The sequence below is a fragment of the Armigeres subalbatus genome, chromosome 3 (assembly GCF_024139115.2).
Source record: "Armigeres subalbatus isolate Guangzhou_Male chromosome 3, GZ_Asu_2, whole genome shotgun sequence".
NCBI classification, from domain to species: domain Eukaryota; kingdom Metazoa; phylum Arthropoda; class Insecta; order Diptera; family Culicidae; genus Armigeres; species Armigeres subalbatus.
In genome coordinates this window covers 246,446,657-246,468,511 of record NC_085141.1, presented here as the reverse complement: position 1 = coordinate 246,468,511, position 21,855 = coordinate 246,446,657, and the positions used below count along the sequence as shown (strand labels likewise).

Below are 21,855 nucleotides of genomic sequence, written 5' to 3'. Positions count from 1 at the left end.
GAAAATCTGTAGAACCGAAGATTTTTTATGGAATCGAATTAATATTAATATATATTGTTGAAAGATCTATTTAAAAATGCATGTATTTTTAATCGTTTGTTATTAAACGGCAATAAAACAAAACAAATTAGGTTTATTTGTACTATCAAGATGTCTTAACTCATTTCCACTTCTACGGTGTTTTAAAATAAGGAGACAATCTATTTGGATAGCACCTCTATCCTATTGACATTTGTTTGAATGAAGGCTCCCCCAAACCAAAGCTTCCATATCAACGGCAACAGAATCGCAATCACCAAGCGATAAAATCGCGCCGCGTGTGTTTGGGAGAACCTTAATAGAATCCCCGCATTACGGTGATATTGTTTTTTTTGTTTCTGAATATCATTCTGAATCACAGTGTACTGCAGCGTGCAGCAAGCGCGGATGTGTTGGTGGTTGGTTGGTTACGCGCCGTCTGTGGCGCGGCATGTTCCGCTTTAGTGAATTCGATTAGTGAACTACATTCAACAGCAACAACAACAGAAGTTTAGCAAGAACCCGAGATTGTGCTCCAGCGCTGGGCGAAGTGAATGGACTTTACAACCATCAGGCGTGCCCTCCCAAAGCGGCTAGCGGCTTCTGACATTTTGATTAGCAATTTCATCGATCGAAAGGTTGCCCCATGGCGCTATGCTATAGAGCAATCAATTTCGACGCACTTTCATTCCGGTAAAGCAACAATCAACATTAGAACTATTTAGAACGGAGGCATCAAGCTTTAGTGAAATTTTGATTTCAGTGGGTAAATCGGATTGCATTGGAACGGCACATACAGTTTCGACAAAATTTTGTCACTCCCCGAATTTGTCTACCCCCGATTTTATCACGTTTTCAACCCGTTTTATCACGTTTTCGACCCGATTTTGCCACAGAAAAAAAAACTAGTCATTCTTTTCACTTCCGTAATTAATACCGCAAACAACATTGATTTTCATTAAATAACTTTCACCGCCTGTAGATTATTATGAATGACTTCTGAGTACGATTATGTAAGTAATTTCGACAAGAAATAACGGGTACCGTTCACGCCTTTTGCTTTTCCAAGGCATAAAATGATTCATATTTGTGGAATGAATTAAAAAAATGGAAATATTTTTTCTTCCGATTTTGTCACATATCCTGTTTTATCACCCCAAAATTAACCAGGGGGGGTGATAAAATCGGGATATCAAAGTACAAACTTACTCTAACAGAAGCTCATGAAAGGATATTGAACCATGCATCCTATTTTGCAGTAGAATGTTGGAGCTTACGAATTACATTACTAAACATGAGATATCAGATACGACTTTTGATGCAGATCCAACTGAAAACACGAAAACTTGAGTAAACAATTGGATAATTTTTCATTGTCACTTGGTGTGGATTTTCAGAATTCCCATTCATGTTGTATTCTGCATTCATAATATTAAGAAATCTTGTGAAAGTGTTCAAATCTAAATGAATAAATTTGAACCAATGAAGGAACGATCTCACCTGACCACAGGGATAATAATTAAACACAAATTGAGCGCCACGTTTTGTAGAACGTTTTTAATTATGTGCTCGTGGGACTACAAATTCGATAATATTGGAAGATTCGTACGGTCCCCATCATTCATGATTAGCGATGTTGGTGACGATGACATGCATAAAAATCTGAAAACAGTTTTATCGAAATCATGCGTTCTAAAATTGTTATCGTGCGTGTTTGACACTTTAACATCAGTTGTGCAGTAAAATAAGTCAGGACACAACTACCGGTGTTCTGATAAGAAACCGCGAATGGGAAACGTCACCTGTGATATGAATGTTTCACAGCTGTGTAAAGTTTGGAAGAGCGATTCTGAGCAAAAATTAAATTGTGAACATCGGAGGGTTATTTAATCTTATCTGACCCGATTCTTTCATTCTGCTTTTGCTTCCTATGTACACCGCCGCCATTCCATCAAACAATTTCATACCGGTATCGGGGATGAATAATTCAGACTAGAAGCAGATTGGTTCGACCTCAAAATCGATACTTGTATCGGGAGCAGTTGAATGCATTCTATAGAATAAAGGCCACTGCAGTTCATCGAGTAGCAGAAATTAGGGGAGAATTGTCTACAGTTCACTGGACAAATGAATGACATCGGCAAACCATTGCATGTAAATGTTTGAATTAAACTGTTACCTTTCTTCTATCGAAAGACTATCATTCCCCTCAAAACATGTTTTTAGTTTTTATTAGCCGGAGGCCATAGTGGTATTCCCACCATGTCATTGCGGTTCAGCACACCCCTCTAAAGCGCAATTACACCTTTAGCTTCAATTTCAACTAGCTGGATCGTTAATTCTCGAGTAGGCACAGTTGATTACAGAGGAGCTTTGGCAAAATAATGTTACTGTCTTTAGTTTTTGAACATGTGCCGGGAATGGATCCCTGTCGAGAATACCATCCGTAACCCTACTATTACCATCATCTAAAAAAAATTGAGCAAAATTTCTGTTGGTCCGTGTGTATGTATATGTGTGCACGAAAGCTAAGAAAATCATACAACTTTCTAGATAGTAGTTCTCAACTGATTTTTATGCAATAAGTCGCCTGATTACATTGCGGCATTTCCTAAGGTGCGGTTGTTCCTTTTGAATATGGAACGCCACGTGGAATTTCGTGCAAATGCGCTTTTGGAAACATTACATCTACAGTTTCTCACATATTCTTTGATCTTCTGCTGCATCGGCGTTCAGTAATAGTGAGTTTGTAGTTTGTGCCAAAATTTGAAGAATCATGCAACCGTTGCTGGCTCATCGTGGAATCTCCGAAACAACTGCGGTATTTCTTCTTTGAGAACTTTTTTTTTTTAATTTGAGGTACACTGCTCCGTCCTCATCCTTGCAACGAAATTTTTTTTTAACATTGCATCAAGGGCGATACGAAAATTAGGAAACTTGTCTCCTTCACTGTTTACTCTATCCACAGGCTCATTATCCCATGGATCCAGCACCTGATGCAAACAATAAATTAAATTAAATAAAACCATTTTTTTTTTCACCAAACTGTAGTTATTTGTTTGTGGTTTAGTTTGTAGGGACTCGAGAATGCCATTAAAACTCGAACTACGCAAATCATCCGATCGTTGTCATGACCAACCGGCAGTTTATCCGGAAATCCGTGCTCGTACATTAAACAAAAGGCAGGAACACCGTCTACGAGCCGAGGTCGTGCATACTGAACACTTAAGACAACGGACAGGACACATTCCTCCTTTTCCTTAAGGTAGCCTCACACCTCGGGAATTTGGTCCGCGGATTTTTTCCCCTTTTTTACATATGCGATATTGCGGACACGGAAAATCAAAATACCGGCCCCATTTAAAATGCAGGCTACCTTTACCGCGGCGGGAATCGAGCCCACACTCCCTACCCATTCAACACAAGATTGTACATGACGTCACATAAGATGCTAAAGTGGAGGCGATATATGTACTTCCCCATACAACATGTACGTAAATCGCCTCTACTTTAGCATCTTATGCTGCATCATATGGTGTAGACTGGGTAGATATTATTATAAATGGTTTGATGTGAAATGACCCACCTTCAGTTCTGCCACCTTCGCAAATGTTCGGCCGACAATGTCCATGTCATCCGCGAAACACATAAATTGACTTGATCTGTTGAAAATCGTACCCCGTCTGTTACACCCGGCTCTCCGTATGACACCTTGCGCAATATTGAACAACAGGCACGAAAGTCCATCACATGTCTTAGTCCCCGGCGCGATTCGAACGAGCTGGAGTGTTCGCCCGAAATATTCACACATTTTTGCACACCATCCACCCAAAGCAACGGTGGATAATCAATCTGATAAGCTTCCCATGGAAGCTGTTCTCGTCCATAATTCTACATTGCTCTACGCGGTCCATACTGTCGTATGCCGCCTTGAAATCAATGAATGGTACCTCATGAGCCTCATGAGACGTACATTGTTATTGAGACGTACATTGACACGCTCACTCAGTTATTTTATGCGCGCGCTGGCTTCTCTCGTCGCACTGAATCGATTACCAAAATTAACAAAAATGAGCTCGACACGACAGCTGCACGACACTGTGATGGAAGGTATGACTTAGTTTACCCCAACTCCTCTCATATTTCAAGCTTTATCTGGAATAAGGGCGAATGTCGCAGGAGAGGATTCTCTTCGTCGACTTCCCCTCTTTCTAATAAAAGTGACAAGCAGCGGATTTTTTTTTGTGGTTTATAACTTCAGCACGATAGGAAACAATGGGAAGTATTCTGAGGTGATAAACTGCAAAGAAATCCTCTGCTTGTCACTTTTATTTAAAAGAGCGGAAGTCGACGAAGAGAATTCTATCTTGCGACATTCGCCCTTTTACCAGATAGAGCTTGATTTGTAAGTCATTCATGTTTCTTGCAAAATTAGCAGGGAATCAATATTCGAGCAACGCCTAACAATATACCCTTTGTCGTCAACCGGGTTTGTTACTGACAAACGCACCTCGCAATAAGCCTTTGTTAGAACCGAAACACAATATGACAAGAATCATTTGACTTGCATGTTCTGATATTTCCGAAAATACGATGCTAATTTTGTAATCATAGTTAGATTCTCGAATATTTACATAAAAGCAGAATCAGGGATTGAATCCTAAAGAGAAAGAGCAAGTCTCTCACTTATCATCTCTGTATAGGGTAAATCACTACTTGGGCCTATGGACCCGATTCCCGGCTTACTGCACAGAAAACTAAGGATTTATACTTTTTGGAAGCCGTAGGTTTCTGATTGATAATTTGAAAAAAGTCTCCCATTTATTTCGCACAATACTCAATATTTCCCAACCATTGATTTCACTCCTAATTGATCCAATTGTAGAAAACAAAAATGTAGATTCCGAACATTCGCTCTCCGTTGCTACACCACTGAGCCGGAGTGAATCTTTCCACTTTTACGGTAAACGGTATTTTCATATAAACACCTACCTGAAAATCGTCACAGTTCTCGATACAATCATTGCTTGAAGCTGTTAATAACCACACAATAATTCTAAACTCACGCACTTTAATATTTTCTATTTGTTAGTTTCACATATTCGAATGCATTTAAAAATGTATCCTCAAACCGAACAAAATTTCACCTCGGCCTGAGAACTTCTAGCCGCCCCGTGCTGCCAAAAAGCCAGGAGTCTTTTTTAGTATTAAAAAAATCCTTCATCGTTCATAGGAAAATATCTAATATCATGTTATTTATAATTCTCTCGATTTCAAAAAGTGAAAAAACTATAGTTTTTAAGCGTTTGGAAGTAATTTGGATGAGTGAATATATCTTTTCAACCAAATAAAAATTATTATAAATAATACCATCTGGCATCATGTCGGCGTTGAACGTGCATATTTTTGTTTACGTCGAATTTTCTACCGTCCCGAGAGAGAATGAGAGTAAGATGTTGAGAGATTGAGCGAAGTTTTGCTTAGGCCGGGAACTGGTTTGGAAGTGGGCCGGATATGCAATCGCTATGACTGAAATGAGTGCTGCACATCGATAATTTAAATCAAATGAAAGCTGTTTCAAACGAAAAGCCTTTTTTTAAGCATAAGTGAACCCTCTTTGCAGTATTGCACGGCCCACGAAATTCATGAAAAGTTGCTTCCTGTCATAAATATCAATTAAATAATGCAGTCGTACGCATGTTAGGCCGGGAATGGGATAAGAAACCCTACATATGGGTCATTCCGCGCCAACTGACCGAGCACGCGTAATTAACCTATTTAAAAATAATGAAAAATGCCTAGCACATATTAATTTTGGTCCATTATTTTGAATAACCATATGATCATGGTGATTGAACCGCCCTTTCGACCAAAAACCCCTCCCTGTTTTTGGAGATTTTAAAAAACATGCTATTTTCAAATATCGATATCTTAGCCCCCGATAAAGCTACAAGAAACTTTAATACCAGTTTTCCGCTTGAAATTTGATGAAGTTTTTAGAAAAAATACTTTAAATGCTGAGCAGTGTTGCCAACTATATTATTTTTCTCACAAAATAATAAAAAAGCATTTTTCTCAAAATACGTATATTTTTTTCTTCGATTTCTCAACGGATTTGAGATTAACAGACTTTTTCCAGTCGAAAACACTTATCGATACAAAGTAAAATGCGCCGTTGCTGAGATATGGCAGCTTTGGTAAATCTTATTTGGGTCATTCCGCGCCAAGTGACCGAGAAAAAGTGAACTTGCAGGTGAATACAATAATCGATATCTCCGCCCCTAAAAAAGCTACAAAAAACGTCAGTACCAGTTTTCCGCTTGAAATTTTGTGAAGATTTAACAAAAAATATTTCAGATGCAAGACAAACAAGAGTCAATAACAAACACTGAAGAAGTTTCCAAGTAGGAAACGAAATACGTATCTGCTTGTTGATACATAAAAGTGAATAGTGGAAGTAAATGGAAGAATAATAGTCTTTTAACCTTGTAGCATTTCCCCTAAGACGCCCTAAAAATAAAAAAAAATAAAAATTATTCATTAATACAAATCGTTTGAAATTCAATCCAAATCTAAATCCAATCCAATCTAAAACCAATCCAAATCCAATCAATGAAGGAATATAAAGTAATTTATTATGATTTGCTTAATATAACTCACTTTTTATTAAATTTCTAAAAATCAATTCATTTTGCACCTTGTGGGTCGCAAACAATATTGGATTCTGCTAGACCCACCTAGCATATTCAAAAAGTTTGGGAACCTCTGTAATAAGGAATTAAAGAAGATGGGGTTCGAAAATTTAGCGTGGTTTATGGGCCACCCCTTATTGATTATAAATTTATGTTCTGAAATATTTATCAAAATTTCATTATCTTCAGGCGAACACTGAATCAGAACGCTTAGTAAGGAACATGAAAAAATGCGTTGACACAAAAGGTATTTTGTGCTGCCCTAATCTTAAGAGGGGTAATCCCCTCCAACAAGAAATCGTACAAAAAGTTCAGGGAAAAAAGAGTACAAAAGCGTGCAGCGAATCTGACTGAAATATTGCCCTCTTTAAGGATTTTTTTTTTTACAAAATTGGATTTATCAAATTCGCCGAACATCGGCCGCCCGAATGCGTTTTAGCAGGAGCAGCAGGCACTCATACAGTATGTGTATGTGTAATCCACGAGTACTTCAAACTGATGTTTACGGGAGCAAAACTTGATCTCTCTTGAAACATGAAGTTAATGGAATCAAAGCATTTCCCTCGTTTAAAGATCTATTAAACTGAACCTTTGTAGCCCACCAGCAGAGCTAATTGAGCAAAATATAGTCATGTAACTACTGTCCTAATGTTGGTTTGTCATTAAAGCACCCAAATGAGTGCTTTAATGAAATGTATGCAACCCATTTGAGTTGCATAATGGTCATTAAATCACCCATTTCGTTGGTATGGAAAAGTATGCCGTTTTATCAATCAAAGACAAACTGTAAACCAGGTATTATGAACAGGAATTGCAAAAATAACTTTAAACCATTAAAACATATTCAGTGGAAATCTGGCATCGGCCTCAAAAGCATTATGTGCTGCAAAAATATGTTTTTTTTTTGAAAATTATTCGGATAAAACTAAAAAAACTACATTATCATAGTTGTTTACCTTTACAGAACGAATTCAACGATATGCTGAATGAAAACCTTCGATTATGCCTAATTAAAACCGTCATAACTTAGCAACTGCTCATTTTACTTTGTAACGATAAGTGTTCCTGACAGGAAATTGCCTGGTAAACTCAAATCCGCTGAGAAATCAAAAAAATATTTATACGTATTTTGAGAAAAATGCTATTTTTTAATTTTATTATAAAAATAATGTAGTTGGCAACACTGCTTTGCATCTTAAATATTTTTTGTAAAATCTTCACAAAATTTCAAGCGGAAAACTGGTACTAACGTTTTTTGTAGCTTTATCGGGGGCGGAGATATCGATTATTGAAAATGGCATGTTTTTAAAAATCTTCAAAAACAGGGAGGAGTGTTTGGCCGGAGCACAGTGATGCCAAGGCGGAAAAAAAGTGAAGAAAACTGAGTTGAGCGTACAGCTTCGAAAGTATTTTTATAATTTTTCATAATGTTTGAAATGTCTTTCCTCAAAATTTCTCAAAGATTGGATGAAAGTTGCACGGGGTGCATCATGTCGATCCAATGGTAAATCAAAGATGTTTTTTTTAAATTGCTTGAAACATGTATGGCGAAGACATGATGTTGTTCAACATGATTTTTAACTATGAGCACGCAATCGCACGCTTGCCGAATCGGGCTTATTTCAAAGGTTTTTTATTCAGCTTTTCGGGGATATGATGATTGTTTTGCGCAAATCTGAGCAAATAGCATTTTTCTTCAATGCATTCTTGAAGTAAACATAAGCATGAACACGCCGAATACAGTGATCAGAACATCGTGGGAACTAAATTTTCAAACAGCTGTATCTCAAGCGTCTTTCGACCGATTTTAACAATTGTTTTATGGATGTCTTACCTATCTCATCTAGTTTCTTTATACTGGTGAGATATGTTTCTAGGGATGCTCAATTTGTTCCTAGAGGGGCGTGAGTAAGGATGTTTTTCTAAAATCAAAATATAGTAATTTTCTATTTACATGACATTTTTCAGTTGGAACTTACAGGTTCAAAAAATGTTTTATAACACTATTCTAGCATTGACTATACTATGTGTCAACAAAATGTTTCTTCTGTACATCCCTAGCGACTCCAAAATTACCTTTATAGTAATGAATAATGATATGCAAATGTTGACGATGAAAACTACGGAAACCCATCATGTCCATGTATGTCAATAGAGGCCAGGGGAATGATACTCTACTCAGTTTTGCCCAGAGCAGATGTTCTAGGATCTCCAAAATGTTTTGGAGTTTGTATCAATTGGTCTACCAAGTCAACTGAGCTCGATAGCTATCGGAAATCGACTAATCATGTCCACACAAGTCCTTAGAACCCACGCATATGATTTACAGCTCAGTTATACCCATACCAGATGTTTCAGGTTCTCCAAACTGTTCTGGAGTTCGGATCAATCGGTCTACCTGGTCAACTATGCTCGATAGCTATCTGAAATTGACAAGTCGTGTCCACACACATCCGAAGAGCCCACGTGTATAGTTTTCAACTCAGTTATACCCCAATCAGATGTTGTAGGTTCTCCAAACTGTTCTGGAGTTTGGATCAATTGGTCTACCAGGTCAACTGCGCTCGGTACAAATCTGACAGCAATAAGATGTCCATTCAAGTCAGTAGAGCCCATGCATACGATTTGGAACTCAGTTATACCAATATCAGATGTTCGAAGTACTCCATACTGCTCTGGAGTCTATCAAGTCAACTGCGCTCAATATAACTTTGACATCAACCAGTCATGCCCACACAAGTTCGTAGAGCCTATATGTGTGATTTGCAACTCTGTTATATCCAAACCAGATGTTATGAGCTACCCAAAATGTTCTGGAATCAATCGGTCTACAAGGTCAACTGCGCTCGATACAAACATGATATCATACATTCATGTTAATACATGTCCGTAGACACCACGCTTACAAATTTCGTTTCAGTTATACCCAAACCAGATGTTCTAGGTTGTCCAAACTATTGTGAGGTTTGGCTCAATTGGTTTAACAGGTCAAAATCTGACATTGACCAGTCATGTCCATACACGTCCGTCGAGCTCGCGTAAATGATTCGCACCTCATCCAAACCAGAAGTTCAAAAATTTTCAAACTGTGTAGGAGTTCGTATCAATTGGTCTACCAGAAATTCCTAGAGGAACTTCCAGAAGGATTCCTGGAAGAACTTCAGATTTCCGAAGCAACTTCCGCAGGAATTAAAAAAAAACTTCCGGAGGAGTTCTAGAAAGAACTTTCGGAGGAGTTCCAAGAGGAATTTCCAGATGAATTCCAGAAGGAACTTCCAAAGATATTCCAGAAGAAGCTTTCGGAGGAATTCCGAAATGAACTTCTGCAATAATTTTAAAATAAACTTCCGGAGAAATTCTGGAAAGAACTTCTGGTGGAATTCCAGAAGGAGCTTCCGAGGAAATTCCAGAAGGAACTTCCGGAGGAAATTCAGAATGCATCTCCAGAAGAACTTCAGAAGGAATCTGGAGAATTCCTGGAAGTGTTTTCGGAGGAATTCTTCCGAATATTCCTCCAAGAATTCCTCCGGATATTCCTCTAGGAATTCCTCCGGAAGTTCCTCCAGGAATTCCTCCGGAAGTTCCTCCAGGAATTCCTTCGGAAGTTCCTCCAGGAATTCCTTCGGAAGTTCCTCCAGGAATTCCTCCGGAAGTTCCTCCAGGAATTCCTCCGGAAGTTCCTCCAGGAATTCCTCCGGAAGTTCCTCCAGGAATTCCTCCGGAAGTTCCTCCAGGAATTCCTCCGAAGTTCCTCCAGGAATTCCTCCGGAAGTTCCTCCAGAAATTCCTCCGGAAGTTCCTCCAGGAATTTCTCCGACAGTTCCTCCAGGAATTCCTCCGGAAGTTCCTCCAGGAATTCCTCCGGAAGTTCCTCCTGGAATTCCTCCTGCAGTTCCTCCAGGAATTCCTGCGGAAGTTCCTCCAGGAATTCCTCCGAAGTTCCTCCAGGAATTCCTCCGGAAGTTCCTCCAGGAATTCCTCCGGAAGTTCCTCCAGGAATTCCTCCGGAAGTTCCTCCAGGAATTCCTCCGGAAGTTCCTCCAGGAATTCCTCCGGAAGTTCCTCCAGGAATTCCTCCGGAAGTTCCTCCAGGAATTCCTCCGGAAGTTCCTCCAGGAATTCTTCCGAAAATTCCTCCGGAATTTCTTCCGGAAGTTCCTCCGGAAGTTCTTCCGGAAATTCCTCCGGAAGTTCTTCCGGAAGTTCTTCCGGAAGTTCCTCCGGAAGTTCTTCCGGAAATTCCTCCGGAAGTTCTTCCGAGAGTTCCTCCGGAAGTTCTTCCGAGAGTTCCTCCGGAAGTTCTTCCGGAAGTTCCTCCGGAAGTTCTTCCGGAAGTTCCTCCGGAAGTTCTTCCGGAAGTTCCTCCGGAAGTTCTTCCGGAAGTTCCTCCGGAAGTTCTTCCGGAAGTTCCTCCGGAAGTTCTTCCGGAAGTTCTTCCGGAAGTTCTTCCGGAAGTTCTTCCGGAAGTTCTTCCGGAAGTTCTTCCGGAAGTTCCTCCGGAAGTTCCTCCGGAAGTTCTTCCGGAAGTTCTTTCGGAAGTTCTATCGGAAGTTTTTTCGGAAGTTCTCTCGGAAGTACCTCCGGAAGTTTTTCCGGAAGCTCCCCCGGCGACACTGACAACGTCATTCTGGCGGGCTGAATTGGGCAATTTTCTCTCTCAGAGAGGGATGCCACGTGCTTTTTTAACGGAAAACCCTTCCCTCAGACCTTAAGGCTTATTTCAGGGTCATAAAATCGTCATATGTATATGATAAGTTTTATATATCACTGTCTTAAAAAAGCTTCGTAGCAATCTCAAGCACAAAAACCCTAAATAATCCACCTATCGGTGATGGTGCCTTTCTCGTTCGTTCAAAAGAATTAAGAAATATGTAAGAAAAGGTAAAAATAACACAAATATGTGGATAGGTCTTATTTTTCATATTTGTTTATATGCATTATACAATTTCTCGCCGAATGCAACTTGTTGCAAGCAAATCGGATGGACATAAGCGCCAAAAAAAAGTGATTTAGTAATGTAATAATGAAATTAGTATTTTGGCCATAACTTCTGATCCCATTGTCCGATCTGACCAAATGTTTAATATTAAACAATGGAACAGGATTCTGCTTTGAATGTAGTTTGTTCTGAGCGCCAAAAAAAATGAGTGATGTGGTTTTACCCGTTTTTTGTATGAAAAAAAAATGTGTCTTAGCCATATTTTCTGAACCCATAGTCCGATTCGGCCAATTTCCAATAGGAAACAATGGGACAACATTCCGCATCGAATGCAAACTGTTGCGAGAAAATCGGTTTACAAAAAGTGATTGAAAAGACTTTTTTCCATGTTTTGTATGGAGTGGCATCACTGTGCGGTGGGGCGGCTCAAACGGTCGGATCAAATGCTTTTTCGAAATGTAGGCCCAAAGTAAGTAGATACACCTATTTTGGTTGGAATTCATAGTATTCACCTGCAAGTTTTCACTTTTTCTCGGTCACTTAGCGCGGAATGACCCATATACGATATGTCGCATACAGCGAGAAACTTTTTTCGCAAGCTGTCATGATAGAGAACTGATTCGGGATGCTTTTGCGGGATATTGCTTTTTGCATTGAAACTTTTCGTTTCGTCGTTGAAGACGATGACATTTGTCTCCATCGACTGCTTCCCCAGGGTTTCCAGTTTCCCAGTCTGTCGAAAATCTGATTTGGGGCTTTACAGCCACTACATGTTCGTCGCTCTGAAGGTAAATTTTCCATACACAGCCGTAGTTTATTTTTTTTCTTTTCGCCGTGAAATCGTTTCACAAGAAACCTAGAGAGTCAATTCATGGCCATCGTATTTTTCTTTACATAACAATGTCTAAAATTAATAAGAGTTAGTTAGTAATGTAATATTTTAAAAGAAACTGAAAATTGAGTTTTTGCGTAAGTTCATTTGTTGTTGAATAATAAACAACACAATGGAAGTCTTAGGCAACGAAGAAATTCAGCGTTTGCTTGGACGGAAATTTCAGTTCAGTGTCGGGAAGCAGTTCTTGTCAAATTCTTTATAGCATCCGCCATTATGGGGAGCGTGGAAAGCTGGATTGAGAGCGATTTCTGCAAACCCTGAGCAGAATCTATGGCAGCTTAAAATTGAGATTTGCTGTAAAGATAATGCTAAATAACGGGATGAAAAGTTAGCAACAAAATTGTTTTCTTTTTTGTTGCTGACAAATAATTTCGGATCTTTGTCATTAGGGGCCGTACACTAATTACGTAAGCATTTTTTCAGGGTTTGGAAGCATTACTCAGTTTACCTCAACTCCCTTCGTACTTGTAAGTTATTTACCTACCTGGCACCTGGTTGGCTACAGTGTCGATACATCGATATCTGGCGTATTGTAGAGCTCCATAATCGTCGGTCTTGGGCGATGTCCCTCCAGTTTCCCCGAACGTTCAGGGTCCCCAGGTCCGATTCCACCGCGTGCAGCCAGCGTGTTCATGGCCTTCGCCGGCCCCTATCTGGTTCTCTGTTGAGTATTGTTTTCGCTATACTTTCTTCCAACATTCGCACTAAGTGACCAGCCCACTGAAGTCTGCCGTATTTTATACGATTCACAATATTTTCTTTTTTCTATGTCGTCTGCGCCACACACCATTTTCTAGTTTCCCTCCGAGTATTAGACGCAGCACTTTTCGCTCGACAACCCCGAAAGCTTTCCGGTCCGCCTCTTTTAATGTCCATGTTTCGCTTCATGTCCATAAAGGACCACTGGAAGACTCAGAGTTTTGTATTGAGCAAATTTCGTTTCCGTCTGCATGTTGCGGGGCCTAAGCTGGTTACGTAATCCGTAAAAGGCCCTATTCGCAGCAGAAATACGTCATTGTTACATGTCACAAGCGTTCCAAGGTAAACAAATTCTTCAACAACTTCAAACACATACCCATCAAGCACTACCTCAGCACCAACACTACTAAGTCTTCCTCAATCTCTAATTACCTACCTTGTAAGTTATTTATGAATATCATACCTATATAGACAATTAATACCAAAAATAAGGAGAAATGGAATAAAGTGTGCAATATTCTTTTATTGTGCCGTGCGGTCTATGAAACTACCTTCATTCGATTCTTTCAAAATTTTTACGTCAAGCAAGCCTTTCTTTGTAACTTTTTGGGGGTTCCGAGTTCAGATATTGATGAACAATTTTTAAAAATGGGAGGAATTTTGGGTAAACTGAGCCATACCTCCATTAACAGTGTCGTGAAATTTTTTACATAATATTGTTCCAATTTTGTTGATTTTGGCGCGTCTCAAGCAGGATATTGACAAATAATTCCAAACATAAGGAAAAATGAGGTAAAATAGCCCATATTTTGTTTTTACGTGTCGTCCGGTCTATGGAAACATCTCCATTCGATTCTCTAGGACATTTTACATCGAACTAACCATTCTTTGCCGACTTTCAAGTGCTCCGGGAGAAGATATTAATGAATAATTTACGTGGGTTCTTTTTCCCACGCGATGATTGTGTCACAGGTTTGGTAGAAGGCAGCTGCTCGTTGCCCGCTGTTCCACACTTAACCTGTAGAACCAATATGCCGAGTTGTTCGGCGATGTCATTCATCGTAGATTATCCTGTCGCAATCTGCGAAATTTAGCGACTTGCAGTTCCATGTTCCGAGGGGGACTGTCATATCAGTCAGTTGCTTCGGTAGGGCCTGCTTTGGGATATATGCCACTAATTGTAGAAGTTTAACAGAACACCACAACAACCCCAGGCAACTCGCAGTGGCCAGGGGAAGGGTCGTGACTATATTGGTTTCTCGCGTTCACAAGGCTGATTGACGCAAAATTATTGACGATTTTTAGTCGAAATTTTACATAAACATAGATAGCGAAACGTTTGTATGAATAAAATCGACGATAGTATGCACTTGTTTATGATGGTGATCGCCAGACAATGCTTTTTCAGCTCCGTGTTGATTACATACATTTGTAAGGCCGGTGATGACTATCGCTGCCACTAGTGGTGATATGTAGTTGCTAATCACATAACACGTGTCACCAATTATCGTTAGTTAATTGTATTCACACCCTACCTGTGTTACGTTGTGAAAAATTCTTACGAATGCACCTAGTCATTATAATAATTTATGGACACAAACCCTTGTGCGAGAATTTTCTCACCGCCGCGCCACCCCATGTGATGATTTCACAATTTAACCTTCAACTTGAAATTCAATCAAGCGTACACTTTCGATTATACGCAACCCCGTTCTTGCTTAACGGATTCTTAACCCAAATGTTTCACCCACTTTCGCGCCACATTACATCCGTGAAAGGTTTCACCAATTAGCCTCACTTCCTACATGGTGCTAGCAAATAAAATGTTATCGTCTGTCGACGAACGCGTTCACAATTGGCAACAAAGTTACCGCCACAGAATAAAGTTTTTTTTAAACAGATTAGGCATTTATTAGTTGTTTCGTAACATTAAAAATGAAAATAAAAATGTAATTTAAAACTCATTTAAAATTTTATTTTTCATGAAGGAAAAAAACAAAAATAAAAATTGTGACATGTGCAAGCTGACGTTTTCATGGTAGAGTAAGTGTTTACTTGTGTGATTGTGAACATCGATTTTTACTAAATGAAATACACTTTCTTGAGAAATGCACAAACACTAGGTGGACTAATCTGGATTTTTATCAGCTGTTTTTTCATTTCTACTTCTTTATGAAACGGCTTGATTATTTGTAAGAAGTTTTTTTTTCAAATGGGCGTAATTGATTCTAACCTTGGTTTTTGGAATGGCGATCGTGCTCGTCATTCAAACTGTTATAGTGAACTTATGTGTCTAATGGTAAGAATAGATTCCAATCTCTACCAGATAGAACGTTAGTTGGACGAAATTTGTTAAATTATTATTATTAGTATTAGTCTACTCATGGTCAAATGCAGCTACCCCTATTTGAAAAAAGTTCCTTGGTTTGCTTATTTGTTTTGCATCGGCAACGTAAACAAAGAGTTGCAAACGCATTTCGAAGTAAACTGCGTTTCATTGATGCATACGTACAGCACTATCGATTACTTTGCAAAGTAGCTACTAGGCAAGTGCACTAATGATCGTTGATGCATGCGGCCGGCCGGCATGACCAATGTTACTCACAAATAATGATGATAACTTCGGCTAGCTTTGTCCGCACCAGTTAGCTGTCTCCAACTGGTAGGCTTGGAATTTTGAGCGCTGATCAGTGATCATTATCCCTTTGTAAAACTTCTAGAATAAGTCAGTTTTCATTTATCTTCTTCGAGGAAATGGATCTGATCATCAGAAAAGTATCAAAAAGTATAACGAAACATTCAACCTATATTCTACAAGCATTTTAAGTAGTTTACAAGAATTCTAAGATCACTATTCAAATTCATTCTCAGCCCTATATGACCCATTGTCACCCACAACGACGGTACAACATAACGTCATGTTTGAGTTTATCATTTCGGAAACGAGAGGTTCAACAATATAATTAAGCACGATTCTAATCATGTGAGAAGATTATTACCTTTCAAATCATCGACCTAATTCACTTCACGCTACACGTAAATTGAATATATCCGTTAATTTAATCAGATTTCTGCTTCTACCTTTTTTTTTATAAAATCTTCTCCCGACTAGAAGAGCATAACAGAAACTGAACACAATATTAACATATTTTGATATTTATAACTTATTTTGATAAAATTTTCTTCTTAGTAGCCATTATCTTTCAAATGTTGTAACAGGATTTTATCATATTATGATTTAAAAAATGCCTAACACCGAATTGTCCAACAGTAGCCAATTAGAATAGTTGTAGCAAAGTCTTCCAGCCATAGATATCACACCGTTGATATAATTTGAAAAGGTTGCCGTATTTGTAATGTTGTTAGTTTTATGTTCTCGACAAATATTTTTGTTCAGACAAAAACAAAAGTTTCGTATGGTTGATCACAATCTGGAGACCTATCACGAACTGTAAAAATTTGCAACTGCACAGACTGCACAGAAACAATATATTTTGTATCTGATTCTGTTATAAATTTCTAACAAAATATGTTATTTTTATGATAAAATTGTATCAAAATTTGATAGTTTTTTGTTTCCAGTAGTTTGATTTTTGATAGAAATTTACATATTTTAACAACATCCTGAACCACGTTTCTAACAAATTTTGTTATAAAAATTTAGTATAACATACTAACATAGGTTGATATAATTTTGATATGACCTTCTAGTCGGGCTGTCTGTAGCACATCCTGTGCAATTGTAGCCGTCACTCACAAGCCAACGAATTTGTGCGATGACTTCATAACATTCTTAATACTGCCCATTCGAGTTTTGTATTCGCAATTCTTTGGGTACAGCATGCCTAAATTGTTCATTTTTAAGTTAAGAAAATTATTTTGAGCTTTTTAGTGGAATGTTTTCACCTGTCATAAGACGAGTTTAAACAATCCCATTGAATTCCACCACTTAATTGTATCCTGACAGATACGTATTTCGACCTCAACAGTAAGGCCGTCTTCAGTGTCTTGTACTTGACTCGACTCGAGTCAAGTACAAGACACTGAAGACGGCCTTACTGTTGAGGTCGAAATACGTATCTGTCAGGATACAATTAAGTGGTGGAATTCAATGGGATTGTTTAAACTCGTCTTATGACAGGCATTTTTAAGTTGTTATTCATCTGAACACTGCACTGTTGCAAATATTGTATTTACGTTTGCTTTGGGAGTTCAAAGCCGTACTGCCGATGCAGAAGCGTAGTGCTCGTCTCAGAGTCTCATTCAAAAAGCAGTTGACCCAAATTCCTCGGGAATGCATTGGTCGGCCAACAGTCAGCAAGTAACCAACAGAAAAAGCGGTCATCAAGGCAATATCCATTCGCTGCGAAGATGCGGCCGTGTAGATAATCGATCGAGGAATGCAAAAACAAAAACACGTGTGCTCGAGATCGCCTGTAGCGCAAAAATGAACTAAAAGTGACGAAACAAAACATTTCTGAGCGTTGACGAGGCCGCGTGCGTGACGTCCAACGCCTGGCTGCGGCGCAGCAGCATGAATGGACAGACACCTACCAAGGCGTGAAAGTTGTCCGATTCTGAGATTTAAATCTCACTCTGTGTGGTTTGTGATTAGGCAACAATATTTATTGTACGGAGATGTTCATCTGTGCGAAGTTGAACCAACCGAAATCAGAACTCCATCCTAACCGAGCGGTCACGCCGCCCGGTCAGTTACGTAACTAAGGCGAAGTGGATTGGAATCGAACTGTTTAACACCTTTCGGCCAAGGAAGCACGTTGACCGTCAAAATTCACCAACAAAAAAAAAATAGATCTTGACGCTAACGGCTTTTATTCGAAGCATTCCGAAGCGAGTGACCTTCGGCAGGTGTGTGTGGATCGAACGGTAGACGTTCGCCGTGCGATTAATTAAGACATCGCGCAGTAAAGTATAACAGCAATCGGTTTTTGATTCAATTTCACGGAATCTGCGTCTCACGGATAGAGCAAGCGTGTGCGATCGAGACAAGTCGACAAGTCGTTGCCCCGTGCCGCAATTTGATTGGATGGAGTGATGAGCGTTCATGGAGCGCAGCCGAGTAGCGCGGCGGCTTCTTCAGGGTCGTTAATTGGCCAAAAATTTGTTTTTGTGCGAAGAAGCGATCAATTTTAAACGTGCACCATTTTGGTTTCCTTCCGAGCTGACGTTTCAGTCCAGAAATAGCCTGTAGTGTGGAGTTTGTTATGTCTCCAATTAATATTGATGGAAACAAAAATAAAAAAACTCAGATTAATCCAGCTAGCGGCGATGATGCCTTTCACGTGCTACATAAAATGCATTGAAAAATCATGTTAGTAAGGTAAAAAAAAAACTTTAGGGAAATAGTTTGCATTTTCCTATCTTTTGCATGATGCATTGCCTCCATTCCTGAATTTTTTGTTCGATTTTGTCACAAAGATAGTGGTGAGAAATAACCATGGGATAGGATAGCTATTGCTAATTGACATATATTTTAATAAATAAGTTATTTGCTTATTGCTTTTGTTGTTGTATATCAAAAACTAGTTGTATCCACACGGCCTTCCCGGAATAGCCAGTTTGATGCGTGTTTTTTCATAATCGATAAAGGCAGCAAAATAATTTTTTTTTAAATTGGGAAATTGCGAGTAAAGAAATCAGGGTATGAGCAATAAATAAATATAAAATTTCCACTAATAATGCAAAATTTCCATAAACAGTTGAGAATTTTCCATAAAACAAAAATAAATTGGCACTTTTAAATAAATTGCCATTAAAATAGAAGACTTTTCCATAAAGAAATCAAAATGTTGCACATAGAAAAATACAAAATTTCCATAAATGAATGAATATTAGCAATAAACAACTACAAAAATTTCCTCAAAATAAATATTTTTTTCCACAAAAAAATCAAAAAAATATCCACAAAATTAATATTTCTTTTTCCATTAAAAATGAAAAAAATTCCATAAAATAAACAACATAGAGCAATAAAGAAATAATAAAATTTCCATAAAAAATACAAAAAGGAAATTTTTCATGAACTTCAAACGTTTTTTAAGAACGGGTCATCTATGCAAAAATGCTCAGTTTTATTGCTTTTTGCATTTTTTTTAAATGGAATTTTTAAAAATTTTATCGCTTTTTATTTATTTTTTCTTGAAAAGATTTTGGGTTTTTGTGGAAACAATATATTTTCCAAAAGGCTCGGAAGCCTCCTTCCAAGAGGCTCGGAAGCCTCCTTCCAAGAGGCTCGGAAGCCTCCTTCCAAGAGGCTCGGAAGCCTCCTTCCAAGAGGCTCGGAAGCCTCCTTCCAAGAGGCTCGGAAGCCTCCTTCCAAGAGGCCCGGAAGCCCCCTCCCAAGCGGCCCGGAAGCCTCCCTCCAAGAGGCTCGGAAGCCTCCTTCCAAGAGGCCTGGAAGCCTCCTTCCAAGAGGCCCGGAAGCCTCCTTCCAAGAGGGCCCGGAAGCCTCCTTCCAAGAGGCCTGGAAGCCTCCTTCCAAGAGGCTCGGAAGCCTCCTCCAAGAGGCCCGGAAGCCTCCTTCCAAGAGGCCTGGAAGCCTCCTCCAAGAGGCTCGGAAGCCTCCTTCCAAGAGCTCGGAAGCCTCCTCCAAGAGGCTCGGAAGCCTCCTTCCAAGAGGCTGGAAGCCTCCTTCCAAGAGGCTCGGAAGCCTCCTTCCAAGAGGCTCGGAAGCCTCCTTCCAAGAGGCCTGGAAGCCTCCTTCCAAGAGGCTCGGAAGCCTCCTTCCAAGAGGCTCGGAAGCCTCCTCCAAGAGGCCTGGAAGCCTCCTTCCAAGAGGCTCGGAAGCCTCCTTCCAAGAGGCCTGGAAGCCTCCTTCCAAGAGGCTCGGAAGCCTCCTTCCAAGAGGCTCAAGCCTCCTCCAAGAGGCTCGGAAGCCTCCTTCCAAGAGGCCTGGAAGCCTCCTTCCAAGAGGCCTGGAAGCCTCCCTTCCAAGAGGCTCAGAAGCCTCCTTCCAAGAGGCTGGAAGCCTCCTTCCAAGAGGCTCGGAAGCCTCCTCCAAGAGGCTCGGAAGCCTCCTTCCAAGAGGCCTGGAAGCCTCCTCCAAGAGGCCTGGAAGCCTCCTTTCAAGAGGCTCGAAAGCCTCCTTCCAAGAGGCCTGGAAGCCTCCTTCCAAGAGGCCTGGAAGCCTCCTTCCAAGAGGCCTGGAAGCCTCCTTCCAAGAGGCTCAGAAGCCTCCTTCCAAGAGTCTCAGAAGCCTCCGTCCAAGAGTCTCAGAAGCCTCCTTCCAAGAGGCTCGAAAGCCTCCTTCCAAGAGGCCTGGAAGCCTCCTTCCAAGAGGCTCAGAAGCCTCCTTCCAAGAGGCCTGGAAGCCTCCTTCCAAGAGGCTCGGAAGCCTCCTTCCAAGAGGCCTGGAAGCCTCCTTCCAAGAGGCTCGGAAGCCTCCTTCCAAGAGGCTGGAAGCCTCCTTCCAAGAGGCCTGGAAGCCTCCTTCCAAGAGGCTCAGCCTCCTTCCAAGAGGCCTGGAAGCCTCCTTCCAAGAGGCCAGGAAGCCTCCTTCCAAGTGGATCGGAAGCCTCCTTCCAAGAGGCTCGGAAGCCTCCTTCCAAGAGGCTCGGAAGCCTCCTTCCAAGAGGCTCGGAAGCCTCCTTCCAAGAGGCTCGGAAGCCTCCTTCCATGTGGCGTAGAAGCCTCCTTCAAATAGGCTCGGAAGCCTCCTTCAAATAGGCTCGGAAGCCTCCTTCCAAGAGGCTCGGAAGCCTCCTTCCAAGAGGCCTGGAAGCCTCCTTCCAAGAGGCCTGGAAGCCTCCTTCCAAGAGGCCTGGAAGCCTCCTTCCAAGAGGCTCAGAAGCCTCCTCCAAGAGGCCTGGAAGCCTCCTTCCAAGAGGCCTGGAAGCCTCCTTCCAAGAGGCCTGGAAGCCTCCTCCAAGAGGCCTGGAAGCCTCCTTCCAAGAGGCCTGGAAGCCTCCTCCAAGAGGCCTGGAAGCCTCCTTCCAAGAGGCTCTGGACGCCGCCTTCCCCGAGGCTCTGGCAGCCTCCTTCCACGGGGCTCGGAAGCCTCCTTCCAAGAGGCCTGGAAGCCTCCTTCCAAGAGTCCTGGAAGCCTCCTTCCAAGAGGCCTGGAAGCCTCCTTCCAAGAGGCTCGGAAGCCTCCTTCCAAGAGGCTCGGAAGCCTCCTTCCAATAGGCCTGAAGCCTCCTTCCAAGAGGCTCGGAAGCCTCCTTCCAAGAGGCCTCGGAAGCCCTCCAAGAGGCCTGGAAGCCTCCTTCCAAGAGGCCTGGAAGCCTCCTTCCAAGAGGCTCAAGCCTCCTTCCAAGAGGCCTGGAAGCCTCCTTCCAAGAGGCTCGGAAGCCTCCTCCAAGAGGCTCGGAAGCCTCCTTCCAAGAGGCCTGGAAGCCTCCTTCCAAGAGGCCTCGGAAGCCTCCTTCCAAGAGGCTCGGAAGCCTCCTTCCAAGAGGCCTGGAAGCCTCCTCCAAGAGGCTCAGCCTCCTTCCAAGAGGCTCGGAAGCCTCCTTCCAAGAGGCTCGGAAGCCTCCTTCCAAGAGGCTCAAGCCTCCTCCAAGAGGCTCGGAAGCCTCCTTCCAAGAGGCCTGGAAGCCTCCTTCCAAGAGGCTCGGAAGCCTCCTTCCAAGAGGCTCGGAAGCCTCCTTCCA

General features: G+C 41.0%; 1 protein-coding gene across 1 annotated transcript in view; it reads left to right on the top strand.

Moving 5' to 3' along the window:
- Positions 1 to 21,855, top strand: part of LOC134223166 (NAD kinase-like) — a 107,367-nt gene that overhangs the window by 1,424 nt on the left and 84,088 nt on the right. The window lies entirely within an intron of this gene.